The sequence below is a fragment of the Mustela erminea genome, chromosome 2 (assembly GCF_009829155.1).
Source record: "Mustela erminea isolate mMusErm1 chromosome 2, mMusErm1.Pri, whole genome shotgun sequence".
Taxonomy (NCBI): Eukaryota; Metazoa; Chordata; class Mammalia; order Carnivora; family Mustelidae; genus Mustela; species Mustela erminea.
In genome coordinates this window covers 128,629,121-128,648,192 of record NC_045615.1, presented here as the reverse complement: position 1 = coordinate 128,648,192, position 19,072 = coordinate 128,629,121, and the positions used below count along the sequence as shown (strand labels likewise).

The 19,072-nt window shown below is 44.3% G+C and overlaps 1 protein-coding gene across 1 annotated transcript in view; it reads right to left on the bottom strand.

Annotated features, from left to right (window-relative positions):
* C2H4orf19 (chromosome 2 C4orf19 homolog) overlaps positions 1–19,072 on the bottom strand; it is an 89,283-nt gene that overhangs the window by 10,302 nt on the left and 59,909 nt on the right. The window contains exon 2 of the mRNA XM_032334065.1: positions 10,357–10,406. The gene's annotated coding sequence lies outside the window, so the exon portion shown is untranslated. The remainder of the gene's footprint in view (positions 1–10,356; positions 10,407–19,072) is intronic.

The following is a 19,072-nucleotide window of genomic DNA, read 5'->3' as shown; positions in this document are numbered from 1 at the left end:
CCCTAAAAGGAAGCCCAGGGGAAAGGTTTTGAAAGGGAGCTCCCCAAAAGCCCACCAATTTTTTCTGGATTTAGTTATTCTGAGTATATCCTGAAGACCTTCCCTCAGTAACCAGTACCAGGCACCTGAACGCTGGAGGTCAAGGGATGGTTCCTGTCCTCCGCGGCTATCTTCGAGGGGACGAGTGCTTTGGCGTCCTCTGCTGTCTGCCTCCCCTTCCCATCCCAAGCTCCTCGCAGGCAACGCCTAACTCCCGGCACGATCTAGCACCCACAGGCCCTTTGCACTTGCTATTCAAATGAAGAAATGCCTGCTGAGGGATAGGTATGAATGAAGGATGAGTAGATTTTCTACCTGAGGTCACACTACCCAGTGGCCCAAAACAAAGACCCGAGTGCAGGAGCTGAGAGAGATGGGTGGGACTCAATTCCTCCCTTTTGGCTGGGGAAGCTGAAAAACCTCCCTTGGGTCATTCTCAGGGTCAAGGGCGTTCTGCTCCAAGGGTTCTAGTCCACGAACGAGCGGTAGAGGCAGCTTCGGGGAAGTGGTCTGAGTTGATTGAAATTGGAATGCTTGGGAAAGAGACACGAAATTAAACACTTAAATTTCCAGCTCCGTTTTTGAAAAAACCAACTCACCAGTGTTTACAAAACAGTTGGGGTTTCATGTAACCTGGGCAGCAGGTGAAGCTGACAAATATTTAGTGAGTCGTTTCTGGGTACTGAGCTCCTGGGCTCAAGAGGAATGAAGGATAATATTCGGCAGGTGCTTTCTAGGTTAAATACGAGATGGCCTGCCCAACTTCCCTGACCGCTGAATTCACAACAGAAAAGAGACAAGAAGCTACATTCTAAGACTACTCAATCCATTTCCTCCTTTTTGGATAGCCTTGGAAAACTCTTGGTGTGGTTTCCTTTTCTCCTGAAGAGGCTGAGCTTGGCTGATTTTGGAGAACCTGAAAAACTATACAAGGACCTTTTATTACCAGCACCATCAAAGAGTCTGTTTTACACGTCCTCAATAGTTGATGTACGGGACGCCAGGGCAGCTCAGCCCGTTAAGGGCCTGGCTCTTGGTTTCAGCACAGGTCATGATCTCAGGGTCGTGAGATCAAAACTTGAGCTGGGCTCTGCCATCAGTGGAGAGTCTGCTTGAGATTCTCTCTTCCTCTCCCACCCACTCCCTCTCTGACTCAAATAAATAAAAATAAATAAAATCTCCTATAGTTGATGTGCTACGATATATGTTAGCATCATCCAGAACCGGGTTCGATGGGATATCGATGTGCAGAAATGTCCTTGTAGGTTTTTCCCCTCAGAAAGGGGTCCCTGGTCAGATAGGTTTGGGAACAGTAGAGATTAAGTTTAAAGATGAAGGGGGCCTGGGTGGCTCAGTCGGTTAAGCGTCTGCCTTCTGCTCAGGTCATGATTCCAGGGTCCTGGGATGGAGCCCTGTGTCAGGCTCCCCGCTCAGCGGGGAGGCTGCTTCTCTCCCTCCCTATTTCCTTCTCCCTGCTCATTCTCCTTCTCAAATAAATAAAATCTTAAAAAAAAAAATTAAAGGTGAACACATTCGTGGTTTTGAATAAGAACTATTCTACCTTGTTGACTTCAGTATCTCCCCAAATTATTTGACCACAGAATTCCCCCACCCCCTGCAAAAGAGTTATTAACAATCAACAAAACTTCTGTTTCGTGAAATATTTTGGGAAGAACAACAGTTGAAATGACAGTCCTAATTATCAGGGGACAGTCCTAATTATCAGACTAAAAGTGTCATATGGCATCCGGTGGGAACCAGCCAGGCAAAGTTACATGTTAGCAAGAGCTCCCGCACCAGGTGCACAGATGTGGGAAACTTTGTGGTCCCTCGACCACAAAAACAAACTTTGTGGTCTCTCAACTCCTTAGTTTCTTTATCTGCAAAAGGAGTCCATGACCTCAAAGCTCTCCTCCAAATCTGATAACCTAAAAGGTGACTCAGTGAACAAAGGGGACTTCCCTCATGACCCCCTCCTCAACTTGGTTTATGCACAGTTGCCCCCTTGAATCCTGAGGTAAGGCGGGCACCAGTAGGATGCTGGTGGGGGCGAGGTTTCTCTCAGTGGCTTGTAAACTACACCACGGCCATCCTACTGAGGTGTGCTTGGGTCCCAGGTCCCAATACAAATACAAAAAGCTTCCCCTTCTTGTGCTTCCTCAGGCCCCGGATTTTCTGGCTCATTCCCTCATGTGTGTGGCTTTTTGGCAGGGGTCTCCTCAACCTCTGTCCAGGGAGTCCCGAGGGAGAGGATGTGTAACAGCAAAGCTGTTGAGGTGAGGACTCCGATCTCAGGGCCCACCCTGTGAGGCTGGAGGAGGGGAGCTGCTGGGTCCCCGGTCTCCACTGGAGAATGCAGGAGGGGAGGAGGCATGGGCTCCCGGGCTGGAGGTTAAGTTCTCAGGAGCCAAGAAACCAGTCAGTCTCTGAGGATGAAATGTCAGGTTGAAACAGCTGAATCTTGATGAGAGGCTGTGCTGGGCCCACTCAGATCGTATTATTTAGAGGGCTGCCTCCTTGGCCTTTCCTATGGCTGCTCTTGCCGGTGTGTTTACCTGAGGAGGGTGTCTACACTGTTCCTGCGGTGCTTCATTGCACGAGCTCTGGGCAACAAGCCAGGTCCTGGTCCCATGACTTTACTCCTGCTGGAGCCGCAGGATCCTGGGTGTCTGTGTTAAATGTGGAACAGTAAGACTTTTCCAACGGTGAGAATGTCACTCCATTTTTCCTCTCCTTGTGGTCCATAGACTGGCAAACCACATCTCTCTGATGGATCTTATAAACAGTTCTATGGGGCGCCTGCATGGCTCAGTGGGTTAAGCATCTACCTTCAGCTCAGGTCATGATCTCAGGGTCCTGGGATCAAGCCCCACATCAGGCTCACTGCTCAAATGGGGAGCCTGCTTCCCCCTCTCTCTGCCTGCCTCTCTGCCTACTTGAGATCTCTCAGTCTCTCTCTCTGTTAAATAAATAAATAAAATCTTAAAACACAAACAAAAAAACAGGTCTATGGCCCTTCTTTCTATTCAAATTCTATTCTTTTCTGTTCTATTCTATTATGGCCCTTCTTTCTATTCTATTCTATTCTATTCTATTCTATTCTATTCTATTCTATTCTATTTCTATTCTGTGCCCCCCCAGACCCTGCGGGCTAGCCCATGTGTGAGCTGGTTTTGGAGACCCATCTTTCGGATGAGGGTACGCGGCCATGACCTAGGAAGTGAAGACAAGTGACACCATGTTTTCTTTCCTGAGGTGGTCACTGGTCTGCTGTCCTTAAGACAGACGTTTCGTGAATGATCACAGTCATTACACGGTGTCTCCGCTGATTCCACGGCTCTCCAACGAATCCCTAGTGTGTACCAGGCAGTGGACCAGGTTCTGGGAAAACAATGGCGCGCAGGTGTTCCCTGAGAGAACTTCTAGTCTTGAATATGTGGGTATGGTGGTGGTGGCAGCGGGGTATCTGTGTGGGGTGGGATGGCATTTAGGTAAACGTTCGGGAAGATTCATCGCAGCACACCGGCATTTCAGCGGGGCGTTTAAAGGAGCAACCTAGGTGCCGCCTTGCCAATTTCCATTCTCCCACCACCACTTCCTAGCTTTGTGACCTCGAGGCAAATGTCTTAGCTTCTTCAAGCTTTAGCTGACGAACCTGCAACATGGGAATGGTAACTGTTCCAGCTTGCCAGGACAGTTTTGAAAAATTATATGAGCTAGAAATTTGTAAGGCGTTTACTATAGTGTCCGGCATACTGTTAGTACTTGTGAGTATTTAGACAGGTAGTTAATGTTTCAGTGTTTGCTATGCATCAAATACTGTTTTAGGGACTTTCTTTCTTTTTTTAAAAAAATATTTTATTTATTTATTTCAAAGAGAGAGAGAGAGACAGACAGCGTGCACATGCAGGAGCAGGGAGAGGGGCAGAGGGAAAGGGAGAAGCAGATACCCAGCTGAGCAGGGAGTCCGATGTGGGACTCGATTCCAGGACCTTGGGATCATGACCTGAGCTGAAGGATGACAACCAACTGACTTGAGCCACCCAGGCACCCCTGTTTTAGGAACTTCCATGTACTCATTCATTTTAACTTTTCAACAATCCTCTAAGGCGCGAACCACTGTTTTATAGATAAGTCAAGGGATGTAAATTAGAAAGTGGTACAGTGTAGCTATTAATGCTGCTGTTCTAATTCTCATTATTGTTAAGGTTTCCTGGCATCTGTCTTGGTAGGTTCTGTTTATTTCTGAGTCCACTGGATTATACAACAAGCTGCGATTTGGGAATCCAGTAGCTTTTGCAAAAGGGAACTAGATCCTATTAATTTGGGCTGGGACCGAATTTTATAGGTGTGCTTGCCTCTGTGATCACCAGATGGCAGTACATAGCAGTTGGTTAATCTACATTGGCTGGGGACTGTGTGTGGGAAAGGCCTCTGAGAGACAAGGTGTAGGACATAGTGTAGGCGCTTTGCTCTGGGGCAAAGTTAGGGAGTAAGTGATGCGGTAAATATTTCAGATAGTGGACCGTCACCTCTAAGTCTCGGTGGCCATGGCACCACCTTATGGCAGGGCCTCCTGCAGCTTGGCCCAGCCCGAGGTTTATTCAGTAATCTGGCCACTTCGTGGTGGGGTCAAAGGGCTCCCGCAATTCTACTGAGACCACTGTTGACCCAAAGACTGCTCAACAGATCCCCAGATCGGAGAGTCTGGGTAGCTCCCTTCCACCTGTACATCTGGAGAATAATTCTGTGGAAGTGGCCAGGGAGGAAGGAGCTTGTGGAGTACAGAGTTACAATTCCTTCCCCCCAGATGTGGTGCTGCTGGGCCGTCCATGTGGCTGCCTCTCCCTGTGGCCATCCTGGCCATCCCTGTGCTCCCCCAGACCCTGCGGGCTAGCCCATGTGTGAGCTGGTTTTGGAGACCCATCTTTTGGATGAGGGTACGTGGCCATGAACTAGGAAGTGAAGACAAGCCACAAAATCACACATGGGACAATTTTATAGGTGTGCTTGGGGGGGATCTTTGGGGGGATGCAGCTCATTATTTCTAATTAAACGTAAATTCAGGATATTGTGTGTTTGACAGGCACAGTTGGCATGCATTACTGGAATTAGACAGAAGGCATACAGGAATTTCCAGTCTGTGAGTAGCCTGGGTCAGCCCTCTTGATACCTCACCAGTGGGAACTATTTTAGGGGAAAAGTCTGAGTAGCTCTGCTCTGTTCTCTGGAGTGCACATTCCTAAGAGTAGACTTCTGTTTGGAGCAGATGCGATGTGATCCCTTATTGGATCAAGGCCGGGGTGTGCGTGGGGAACCTGGTGGATCCCTCAGAGGGCCCGGGCTACACCTGGGTCTGGGTGGGGCCCGAGAATCTGTATTTCTAACAAGCACCCAGGTGATGCTCATGCTTTCTGGGGACCACACTTCGAGAACCGGTGCTTTGCTGCAGTAAGGATGCCAAGGCAGTCTAGGCCTCTTAATTTTCGTCGGAAACTCGTACCTGTCATTGCTGTTCCCAATCCCATCCCGAACTGGGGCAGTTTTCCAAACATCTTAAGTTTCTAAAAACTGTTTTTCAGAATTTGCATTGAAACACTTTCTAAATTCTATTTGGTCCATTATCCTCCTCTATGGGAGTTGTAATGGGGAAAAGCTAAAATAACCAAGTGTCTCAAAATATGGGATCCACTTGAACCTCATGTGTAGTAACTGGGACATAACTGGCACAAATCTATGACAGGGGGCTGGCTGATCCACGGCCTGTCTGCTGTGAGATCCGCGCCTGCCTCCTCCTGCTGGCTCCACATCCCAGGGCAGGGCAATGCCTAGGAGCCCCGGCCCTCTGGGTCTGGATGGGTCCCACCGATGGAAGGTGCTGGTGGAAGAGCAGAGGAGGAAGATGGGAGAAGACAGGGTATTTCTCCCTTTGTCTCTCTTGCTGCGTGGACGGTATCCAGTCCATCCCGGCACGGACCGAATCTCCTTCACAGGCTTCCACGGCTCCGGCCACTGGCCCAGCACCCGGGTCTGCGCCTCCCCCTATGGTGCTCCTGTTTTCCCACCTTAACCATCTCTGTGTTTGCCTCACCAGCTGGTTTCCCAGCTCCGCCAACTGGCTCTAACTTCCCTTTGTTTGAAAGGAGAGGTTCCTGTTTCTGACCGGACCTAGCCTCATACAAACAGTATCCTGCTCAAAGGCTTTCTAGCTCAGCCACTGGAGAATATACGGCAACAGTATTGGATTCTGCAAAACCTGGTATTCTTGAATGTAGATATGGTTGCTTGCTGCACGCCTGACACAGGGCGGCTCGTGGGGGATGTCAGTGACGGCTGGGGAAGGGATGGAAGCCCCTCCATCATCTCCATCAAGTTCTCTTCCCTTTCTCAGCACAAATCAGTCTGTCTTCTGTACAATGTGACTTCCTTACAAGTCTCCTATCTTCCCTTCCACGCTCTTAAACCCCTCCTATATCCATATATGGGTATTCTAAAACTGCCACTGGAAAAGGGATCAGGGAAGAAGAACCTTCATGCTATTTTTAGTAATCTATGAAAATACTATCTATGAAAATACTCAACATCATTGATGGGTGTAGGTGACGGTGGTTAATAATAAACTTACAGACGTTCTTTATGGCTGCTAAAATAAGGAAGTTGTTCTCTGTTATTAGTATAGGCACTGGGCCGTATCGACCCACTGGCCATCATCAATATAGTGTCAGGAAGCTGATTTGTAATATGCCCCTAAATGCTTCAGTGAGGCTCCAAGTCAACAGCTTAAGACAAATATCTAAAACTCTTAGCAGCAGTAATCTAGATATCCCCCTGGGCCTATCAAAGTGCTTTTGCAGTGTATGCTGAGGAAGTCAATGCAGATTATCACAGACAGCTCTGCGGAGAAAGTGACTGGGACCCTAATATGGACTCAACTAATATCTACATAATCTCATTGAAAATAACAGATTTTCCTCGGTGATGTGGACTTAGATGTTTCCCCCAAATTCTGTTCCTTGGGTAGAATCTTGTTGGCCGATGAGCTAATAGACCATGCCACTGAAAACCAAACCAAGTGTGCCGGTCAGGGATAATCACTGCAGCACCAAGATTTAGACTCAACTGAAGATGGTGGGGGTAGGGGTGGGGGCGGGAACCATGACCTTCTGAATGACTTTTACTTTCCAAGAATTTGAACAAGTGCATTTTGGAGCATCTTCACATAATAGCATTATAGTTTCTTTGAGAAGATTTTAAAAATCTGAAATGAAGATGATGTGTTTCACTTAACACAAGCAGTTCTGTCTTTCTCACGTGTGATCAGGGGACACCCTTCTGGCATACTCTGGGCCATCATGGTAACAGTATCAAAGGGCAAAACATCTAATCTCAGTGTGCTGGGCTCATCTACTGACTTCGGTTCAAGCTGAATAGGAAGCCCAGCATCACCCATCTTTAGTAGGGGATCTGCTTAGAAACATAAGAGATATTGGCATTAGCACACGATTGCTTTCATTTTCTGGCCACATTAGGGATCAGACAAAGAACGTGTATAAAATCATAGAGGGGGTCTAGGAGAAGAAGAGGAAGAACTTGGAAATCCAGTATGCAGAAGACAGTCTAGCACTGTAATTATGGGAATGGGCTCTGGAGTCAGAATCTGGATTGGCCTGTTCAAAGCTGGGTCACCTCCAGTGAGCCATTTAACTTCTCAGTTTGCCAGCCATCAGATGGGGAACACAGTAGGTAATCTCGCAGGGTTCCTATTTTAAGATTGCGTGATTTAGGGGCACCTGCGTGGCTCAGTTGTTAAGCTGTCTGCCTTCAGCTCAGGTCATGATCCCAGGGTCCTGGGTTCAAGCCCCACATTGGACTCCCTGCTCAGCAGGAAGCCTGCTTCTCCCTCTTCTACCCTCCCTGCTTGTGTTCCCTCTCTCACTGTGTCTCTGTCGAATAAATAAAATCTTAAAAAAAAAAAAATCAAGTGATTTATGGGGACCCGGGTGGCTCAGCTGGTTAACTGTCTGCCTTCAGCTCAGGTCATGATCCCGGGGTCCTGGGATCAAGCCCCACATCGGGCTCCCTGCTCAGCAGTGAGTCTGCTTGTCCCTCTCCTTCTGCCCCTCTCCCTGCTCATACTCTCTCTCTCACATTTTCTCTCTCAAATAAATAAAATCCTTAAAAAAAAAAAAAAAAGACCACATTATTTAAACACGGTGATGGGTCTGGTAGAGTGGGTCTAGTAAGTAGAAAGTTCTTAAATGTTGACTGCTCTCATGTTCATGGTCGTCTGTGAGAAGATTCTGGAACCACAGGCTGCTAGTTGTGTTTAGGTACTGTGAATAGAAATGAGCGATGTTCTGAGCGTATCCACCCTGGAGCCGTGTGGGAATCGGGGCACATCTCTGACAAATGGTATGCTTCCTACTTGGGACACAGCTTTATCTGGGAGTGGGGAGAGGTCTGGAAGAAACATGAAGTGTTCAGAAAAAGCTAAGTTCTTGCAATGATGAGGAAGCCTTAGAGGAGGCGATGTGGACCCAAGTTTATACCATACGGTGAGTCTTGTACTGCTACTGATAATGACAGCTTTAGAAGCAAGCCTAGTTCAGAACTGATCCTTGGAGTCACCTAGTTCTAAGTCCTGGTATCTTAAAGACTGCCCGAATCTTAGAGAACATCCCATTCAGTCACCTCATTTTACACATGTACTCCGGACTCAAGGCTGGAAGCACAAACTGGTCAGAGGACAAGAAAAAACAGATGGTCCCATACTTTAGATGACTCCTCCATACGCAAAACTGAATCCCCAAGGTGTCTTGGAAGAACAGTAAACACAGTTTGTGTGCTTGAAGAGACTGAGCATGGTTCTAAGGCCTCAGTTATCCCTCAGCACCAAACTGCAAGCAGTGCACTCTGCTAGTTATTAGCACACAAAGAGACAGAAAAGATCTTTGCTGTTGGTTAAAGGGCTTACCATCCATCATGCAGCATATATTTTATGAGCACCTGTTATGTGCCAAGTGCTGAATTCAATTTCAGGAATCTGGAAAGAATTTACAGTCTAACAAGGGAAATATGTTATAAGAAACAAATAAGCATGGGGCACCTGGGTGGCTCAGTCGTTTAAGTATCTGCCTTTGGCTCAGGTCATGATCCCAGGGTCCTGGGTTCAAGCCCCACAATGGGCTACCTACTCAGTGGGGAGTCTGCTTCTCCCTCTCCCTCTGCCTGCTGCTCTCCTTGCTTGTGCCCTTTCTCTCTGTGTTGAATAAAATAAATAAAATCTTAAAAAAAAACATAAGCAGATGAATAGTCTAGTGTTAACACAACTGAAACGCGTCACCCACTATTGCATTAAGGAGCACTTGAGTAATCCTGGGAAGATTAAGAAAGGCTTATGGGCAAAGGTGAGCAGAGTAGATAATGGTGCTGGCGGAGTTCGGGACCACATTCCAGGGGGGAATGAAACCTGAAGGCAGGAAGGCGGCCTCTTACACTGTCTCTCTTAGACACCCTCTTCTCTCCACGTGCACTGTCATTGCCCCGCCCATAACATTATCCTCTCCTCACCTGCATCCACCCGACACACTGGACATACAGAAGTCACATGATCTTGTTAGGACACAAATCCTAATCATATCACTCTCCTTCTTATAAAACTTTTCAAAGGTGCCCAATGCCCTCAGAATATTTAATAACATATTATAATCATGATGATGATAAAAAATATCAAACTTACATAGAGCTTCCTAGGTACCTGGTGTTAATCTACTTGCTTTATGGGTCTAATTGATCCCCATTATTTTTTTTGATCCTCATTATTTGTGGATCCTTATTTGTTTGAATTCATCTAACTTGCTAAAATTTATCGGCAATCCACAAAGAAATATTCACTGTGCTTTTATAGCGACTCGCAGGCATGGGCCGAGTGGCAAAACATTTGAGTTGTCTGATGGGCATGTTTCTACTAAACTCAAACAAGGCGATGTTCCACCATCTTGTTTCAGTTCCTCATAGTAAAATCTTTCAGTGGGAAGACTTAGTTGGGTCATGCTCATTTCACATGTTCTAGAACTGTATCCTGAAACAATATAAGTAAAAAAGGAAATAACGAAATTCTACTCAAATCCGAATGAAGCCAGAAAGAAATGGATTTAAGGGATTACTCAGTTTGCTGGCTTTAACGTTTCTGAATTAAAAGACAAAACAAAACAAAACAAAAAAAACAAGTGTCATGAAAGACCGAGTAATAGAAAATTGTAATGGAAAACAGAAAAAACAGAACCTTCTTCCCAAAGCATTAAGAAAATAGCTTACCTGTTGTGGAGATTGTCCATTAGGTTTCTCTCAAAGTTTAACTTCTCTTCCTGCAACAAGAAAAAAGTTGCAAATTGAGTCTGCAAGTTGTCTCCTGTTCACGGCCAAGTTACATCTTGGAAGTGAGAGCAGACAGCACATCTCAAGGGGGTGCTAGGCAGCGATGTGGGGGAATGGCGTTCCTGGCCCAGGAAGACAAGTGGCCTGGGTCTACAGCCTAACTGCTGTCCATCAGCAATCAATGAACAATCCACCCAAATGTCAGTGTTTTTCTCTATAAAATAATGTCGCGCAAGTTAAAGGGCACGATATGGAAGCAGTCTACCACGTGCTGGACATGCTGGGACTGTTCAATAACTGAAAATTATAGTCATTATTTAATAAACATCACATGACAACACACCTCTGCTGGGTGAAGCTTCAACTAAACAGAAAAATAATTCAAAGAACTTGCTTCCTAGAGACGTATCAGTCAAAGTTTCAATGAATACATGTAAAATATTTTAATAAATACATAATTTAGAAAATAGCTTTGCTTAGTGAAACTAATGATACATAGGACTTGAGAAAGTAAAGCTAATGTTCGGATTTTTACCAACTTCTCAGTGATTATTAGAACAACTCACTTATATACAGATACAACTTTTTCAAGAAATGCTCTTAGCCCATTCCCAAGTAAATAACTTCTTGAGATCATGACTTCTCCCTCAGATTTGGCATGCAGTATAGGAAAGGTTATATCCTTTTGGTCACTCATTTTCATTTTCTTGTCAGTAATGTGTTTTCACTAAGTGTTGTTGCTTATTGTTGAATAATTTGTTAAAATTGAATACATGCCCAAATGTCACATGATTCTATTCTTTTTTTTTTTTTTTTAAAGATTCTGTTTATTTATTTATTTATTTATTTATTTATTTAGAGGGAGAACATGAACAGGAGGAGAGGCAGAGGAAGCAGCAGATTCCCCACTGAGCAGGGAGGCCCAATGCAGGGCTTGAACCCAGGACCGTGGGATCAAGACCTGAGCCTAAGGCAGATGCTTAACCAACTGAGCCACCAGGCGCCCCATGATTCTATTATTCTTAGTTTTTATGACAGTGTTCATAATTCAACTCAAATATTACTTGGTAAGGATGACATGAGAAAGGCAAGCCCTTGGGGAGCTAGCCATCTTGTTGTAGAGGCCAAGGAGACAAGAAGAGTTTACAAATCACTAAAATATTATGCAGGGTACAAATAATGCCATCAGAGGCACAGAGACAAAAGGGCTGGGGGTTTTTGTAACTGGGGCCAGCAGTACCTGAAGCAGGCCTTCACTCAAATTTGAGAGACACCGTGGTAGATGGAAACATAATGATGGTGAGATGTGGAAGGAAGGCCTTTCAGGTAGAGGGAACATGACAAAGAGGACACAGGAAAAAATGGAGTATTATTTAGTGAACAAATAATTGAATTCCTACTGTGTGCCAGGCACCAGGAAACTGCAGTGAATGGGAGTGTTGTGTACCCTATAAAATGATAGTTCTACATGCAAAACAGGGAGAATTCTGGCTTGCTTGGTGTTTAAAGAACTTGGACCTTGCCATGCGGTTGGTAGACTTGCCATGTGCCAAGTGCATTGTGGGAAACCAACTGGATGTGGCAGTTTGGAGTTATAGATGAGAACCTACTAAGAGTGGGGAATGGACCTTGAAGACAGAGCATTTACTCTTGGATCCACAGAATGAGGTGGAGCCAGCCATGTAAACAATAGCTCTCAACAAGGCATCCCATGGTTCAGAAGCCTTAAGTAGTTCTGCATTACCTACCAAGTCTTTCATGTCCTCAGCTCAGCATCCAGGGCCTTCTACAATATGGCACCACTGGCACTGCTAGATCATCTCTGCAACTTCTCCAGCTACTCCTATTTCTAATCCATCTGGATTTTTTGCTCTTTTTTAAAGATTGCTTATATTTTCCTGTTTCTATGACTTAGCGCACATTATTTCTCCCAGTTAGTATGCCTCTATGCCCATTAATCTTGTGCAAAATTCTGATCCTTCAAACCTCATTGCACATACTACCTCCTCTATACAGGTTTTTTTTTTTAAACCCAATTAAAGGTAAGTACTCCATTCTTTTCATCTCTATACAGTCTTTAAATTCTAGGATGGCTCTGATCACTTTTTGTCTTTGGTTATAGTGATTCACTTATGTAATGTGCCCTCCATTAGACTAAACTTTTAGTAGGAAGGGGTCATGGCTTCATCATTGAGTTATAAGTATCACTGAAAATTTTAAGATGCTTAATACCAATATATTATAAAACAGTGTACATATTTAATCAAATCTAAGACATACATACATTCATTTGCCTTTTAACACTTCCTTTTTAAAATATTGATTTATTTATTTGAAAGAGAGTGAGAGCAAGGGAAGGGGTAGAGGGTGAGGGAGAAGCAGACTCCCCCTTGGCAGGGACCTCAACCTGGGGCTCCATCCCAGGACCCTGAGATCATGACTTGAGCAAACATCAGTGTGGCTGTTTTATACACTGAGCAACCCTGGAGCCCCTGCCTTTTAACACTTCTGAAACAGAAATGCATCTTACAATCACTGGCACATCATGGCTAAATTGATGGCATTATTTTCTATTTTTATGGTATATAAGATAATAGTACCTGTTATAATCTATGACATCCAATATTCAATGAAATACAGTATTTTAATTATTGTTTGTTATCTCAGGAATATATTATGCATACACTTTATCAATCATATCCTATGTTAAATGAGTGTGTGTCTTGGAGTCAATTATATGAATATTTTATGAGTATATGACATGGTCCATTTACCCAAGAAACTTCTAAGATGAAAACTAAGAATATCCAGAGATGAAGTAAGAATTTTATCACCTCTAAGCACTATATAAAGACCATGTATCAAAGCAAAAACAATAACCATAAACAAGACACTTCAAAGAAACTCTACTTTTCCCCCTAGAATGACTTTTTAAAAAAATTCTTTCAAAAGAAAATATTTAGGTACACCTGATTTGTTGGTGCCTTAGGTACATGACTAATTTATTTGTTGGGCAAGAGAGCATTGACATTACATTGGGCTGTACATGTTTGAGGACCCAAGGACTAGTAAAGTCAATCAGTTCTAGGTATCATGGGAGTTCAGAAGAAGCAAACCCAGTGTAGTTGAGATGCCAGGAAAGGCTTTATGGAAAAATAGGGGCATATGAGGTGGTAGAAATGAGAAAGGACAGTTTTAGTAAAAGCAAAAGGATAGAAAAGAATACGACTTATACAAAGGACAATGGAAAGGCCCATTTTGTGGGTTTGGGATGGAAATGGCATATGTGGTGAAGTTATTGGGGCCCTTGAAAGTAGGCAAAGAAGACCAAATGTGACATGATTGGTGATCGAACAGCAAATGGCAGGATGGCAACAATGTATCAGAAAGCACCACCAGCTAGCAGCAAAAGGGGAAAATTACAAGAGTTATGTACAGACCGACTTACTAAGAGTTGATCTTTTGAATTAAGTGATGAGACAAAAAGAGCCTGATGTGTGGTGATATCAAAGAGAAATCCAAATCAAAGAGCAAATTTGGAAAACTATTTTTTCAAGCTTTCCTTGGTTTGTTTTTGAGTTAAGCATTGATTTCTATCGGCCCTGATTTCTCTTAGCAATTTGGTTTATATATACACTTATTATATACAGTGTCTTGGTAAAGTTATGTTGCCTCGCTAACAGTTTTCTAATGCATAAAATAACAATTATGATAGTACTTTTTTCAGAGAGTAGTTAGGGTTAAGTGGAAGAACACAGCATAGTACTGAGCACAGTGTTACACAAACTATAACTGTAATGTTAGCTATTATTTTTCATTCACTGTCACTGTCACCATCATCATCGTCATCACCATCATTATCACCAACATCACCACCATCATCACTATCATCATCATCACCATCACCACTATCATTATCATCACAATCATCACCATCATCATCATCACCATCACCACCATCATTATCATCACCATCACCACCATCATTATCATCACAATCATCACCATCATCATCATCACCATCACCACCATTATCATCACAATCATCACCATCACCACCATCATTATCATCACAATCATCACCATCATCATCACCATCATCACCATCATTGTCATCACAATCATCATCACCATCACCATCATCACCACCACCATCATCACCACCATTGTCGTTATCACCACCATCACCACCATCATCACCATCATCATAACCATCATCATTATCATCATCATCTACCAGCCAGTTTCTGTTTTTCTCCCTGCCACTCACTGGAAGTTTCCTGAGTCCAGTGATCACATCTCACTATCTTTGTTTCTTCAAAAAGAAATATAAAGTAGGACTTCCACAAATACGTGCTGAGTTTTATGAAAAATAAAAAGCCAGATCTCCATGACAGAAGGGATCTGTGGGACAAAAGATGGAATTATTGAAATTACTCCTATTCTTGGAGGCCGACAAATGGGAAGGATGGTGTTTCCACAAGTAGGGCACGTGGAAGGAGAAGCCCCTGTGTAGTATTTGAGAGAGCCTGAGTTCAGCATTTAGCCAACTGAGTCGGAGTGAGGGGTGGGGAGAGAGTAAGAAAAAGGTGCAGGTGGAACCAGTGCAGCTGGCTACCTTCCATGACAAAACAAGAAGAGGCACACATATGCTCCCAGAGAGAGCAACAGTCGATAAAAGCAGAAAGCCCGTGGATGTGATGTAACTGACCCAGCAAGTCAGCAGTGTGGAAAGCCAAGAACCAGCCCAATTTAGCAGACTTCTTCAAGGCTTTAGACAGTAGGGACAGAGGGGAGGGCGAGAATCAGGATGATTTGGAAGGTGAGTAAGCAGCACTTAGGTTCCTAAATCTCTTTCTGCCCGCCCAGCTTTTGGGGTGGTTGCCACTCTCTATCTCACCCAAAGAATGAAAGTCTATTTATTTATTTATTTTTATTAAAAAATTTTTTTAAAAAAGATTTTATTTATTTGACAGAGAGAGAGAGAGAATGAAGAAGCAGGGCGAGCAACAGGCAGAGGGAGAGAGAAAAGCAGGCTACTTGCTGAGCAGGGAGCCTGATTCAGGACTTGATCCCAGGACCCCAGCATCATGACCTGAGCCAAAAGCAGCCACTTAACTGAGCTACTCAGGCACCCCAAACAATGTAAGTTTAGTGTCCAGAAAGGGTGACGCAGGGTTTCTGGACTAGGAACATTGCAGAGAACACACAGCAGCAGGCAGGGGTGCTGAATCCAAACCTGGGAGTTAAGTCAATGTATGCACATGCAGTAGCACCGAGAGCCTCGCCTGCTCCCCTTCTTGGCTCTGGGAATGCTGGCGCTCACCCTCCAGCTGTGCTCCAGACATCTGAGGAAAGTCGCAAATAGGAAAGACAGACTGAAAGTACCCAAGCAACCAATGAACCAACAAAAAACCACTTAAGACAAGAAGTAAGGAGGAGAAAACTAATTGAAAATTAAAACAACAGGGGCACCTGGGTCATTCAGTCAGGTAAGCGTCCAACTCTTGATTTTGGTTCAGGTCATGATTTCAGGGTGCTGAGACTGAGCCCCGTGACATGGGGTTTTGCACTCAGCAGAGTCTGCCTGAGACTCTCTCCCTCTTCCTCTCCCACTTCCCCCCACACCCTCTCTTTCTCTCTCTCAAATGAATAAATCAATCTTAAAAAAAAAAAAGATAACAAAGATGAATATTTCAAGAGAGAGTCTGGAAGAAAAAGATAAGGAAATCTCATATAAAGTAGCAAAACAGATAAAGACAGAAAATCAAATAGAAAAGATGAAAGAAAATTAGAGGACCAGTCTAGGAAGACCAATATCCAAGTAATAAGAGCTCCAAAAAGAAAGAACAAATAAAAGGAGGGGAGGAATTCATCAACAAAGTAATTTGAGAAAACGTCACATAACTGAAGGACATAAGTTTCTAGATGAAAGCAATCACCAAGTGCCCAACACAATCAATAAAAACAGACTAATCACCATGACACACCGTTGTGGTATTTTAGAACTGGGATCCTATACAGATTTCTAGAAAGAGAAAACCAAATCATATGCAAAGAGTTGGGGATCAAAATGGTTTTAGAGAATGGTTTTAGATTCCTTAAACACACACACACACACACCATTCTAAACCAGGACAAATGACAATTAAGTGAGAGGGTAGGATAAAGACATTTTCAGATATGAAAGGTCTCAAAAAATTTACCATTCACACTCCTTCCCCTTCTGGGAATGAAGCTACTGGAAAATGACAAACAAACGAAGGAGTAAACCAAGACAGGAAGGGAAGGGATATAGGAAACGGGACATTAAACACAGGAAAGGGACAAAAGTGTCCCTCAGGACGACAGTGGCTGAGGTCCCAGAATACCAGCAGTGGACACAGCCTCAAGGACAGCTCGTTCAGACTGGACAAGGCAAGAAGGCTCCGGGCAGTTTTCTTTTAAGAGAGGAAATCGATAGAATCACTTAAGGAATCCAAGGAGACAGATACATATAGTAAGAAAAGAATCCGGGGGTTGAATCAGTGAAGTAGGCAGAATACTGAACAAATGAAAACGTGAGCCATTTGTGACCCCAGAGGAAAAGCTATGTGGGAAGGGAATTAAAATTCTCTCCTTGGGATGGCATCTCACAGCGTTTACAGACTTCTAATAGGTATTCACCAAACTAAAGCTGGAGGAGGTACCCAGCGGGGCCTGGGAACGTTTCTTAGGTGGAATGGGGCAGGGGACCGAAGCTGAATCAACTTCCATAATGGGAGATAATGTCTAAAACAGAAAAGAAAGCCAAGATATGGTACCAGAAGCATTCAGTTAGAGAAACAGAGGTGAATTTCTCCCTCAAAAGAGAGTTTTCCTTAGAAGAAAGAAAAATGTGCTCACAAGTGAGCCGTCTGGGTTTCAGTTGAAGATGTGGGACTCAATCTAGTCCTGAGAGCAGAATCTCAAAGACAGGGTAAGCTGGTAGCAAGCGGTTAACAACGATGCTTTTGAGAAAGTCGAGTCATGTCCATTTACTTAGCCTATATTAATTATTCAACATCTAGTACTGTGGGCCAGGCCATGTGCTAGTAGATGATCATAGCCGACTGAGTAAGACATAAAGCTTCTAACCTAGTGAGGTGGGCAAAACGTAAGTGATTACGATCCAGTGATATGCTAGAGCATGAAGTATTATGAAAATGTGGGGACCAGCAATCAAACTTTCAGAATATTCTAGAGCAGTGTGTACAAATATGGGAACTATTGGCCACATGTGGCTAATTTAATCACTTAAAATTAAATACACTAAAAGTTCAACTCCTCAGTTACACCAGCTCAAGTGCTCAAAAGCTAACATATTGGGCAGTGTAGACAGAAAACGTGTTCCTCATGGATGGTGCTGATCTAGAGGTTCTAAATGGTGATTTTTACGGTGTTTTCAAGTACATTAAACCCTTGAAGGGATCACAGTCCATGGATCTATTAGTAAATAAAGCTTTCCAGAGCTTGATATTTAACCAGCTAAGTTATCTGAACATGGAAAGGAATTTTTACTCTGTTAGAGGTTGAGTTTTCAACTGGGGCCACTCAGGGAGCCAGTAAAGTGTATTTCTTACATCTCCTGATCCTGCCTGATCACGCACAGATTTTGGGAACAAATGCTGCTGGTGACCACACTCTGTGAGTCTTTGGGAACACACTTTTGTGTAGTAGAAGAAGGGGAAAGTTCTGGAGAACACAGAAACTCCCAGTTTGAATTCTGGCACCACTACTTGTTAGCTCTGTGGCCTTGAGCAAATCTTTCAAACTCTCTGGGCCTTTGTGCTTTTTCAGATGTGAGGAGCATAGGGAAAGCGTGGGTCTGGATAAGCAGGTGGTAGAAGCACAAAGATGGCTGCCGCCAGTCTTCTCACTGTTCTTAATCTCCAACTGGCAATAAGCAGGCTGCTGAAGACATTGGAGGAGAGGTCTCGTTCTCCACATTTCACTGCATCACTACCCTGGTTTCTGGCTTTTGTTAAAGGATCCATCATTGACCAGGAATAGAAGCACCTATAACAGGAAGGAGATTTTCTGTTGGAAGCAGGGCAAAGAGAGGAAGGGAGAAGGGCACTGACATTTATCGAAAGCCCAGGACATACCAGACCCAGTGGCACTTACTGTTTGTCCTTCTATAAATCCTCCCAAGGTCTAGGAGAAGTGGAAGGATGTGAGGAAGTGGCTGGAGGGGAAGGCTTGGGGGGTGTTGGAAAGGCAGCCTGGTGGGATGGACCACAGTTCCGTGGGGTGGGAATGAATGTTGTGTTAAGGGCTCCAAGTGATGAGACCAGCTGTTCATAGTAATGGGGTGGGGGGCAGCGTGTTGGACTCCCTGGTGGGCCCAGAGCAGAGGTGGCAAGTAGAGGCAGCTGAGGTGAGCTGGGCCTGCCCAGTCTGTCTCTCAGCCTCAGCTGCAGACCTGAAGACCTCTCTTTGCTCAGAGTTTATACAACCCAGCGGGCAGTCCACCCCTGTTCTCTTCTTTAACTTCCATGAGGAGAAAGACAAAGTTTCTTTCCAAGTGGAGTTAAATTCTAAATCTGATAAGCCTGAGTTGGCACCAACACCGGTTGCCAGAATTAACTTTTCCTGGTAATTTGTAAGTGCATTCAGGCCTGTTTTTGGGTTTTCT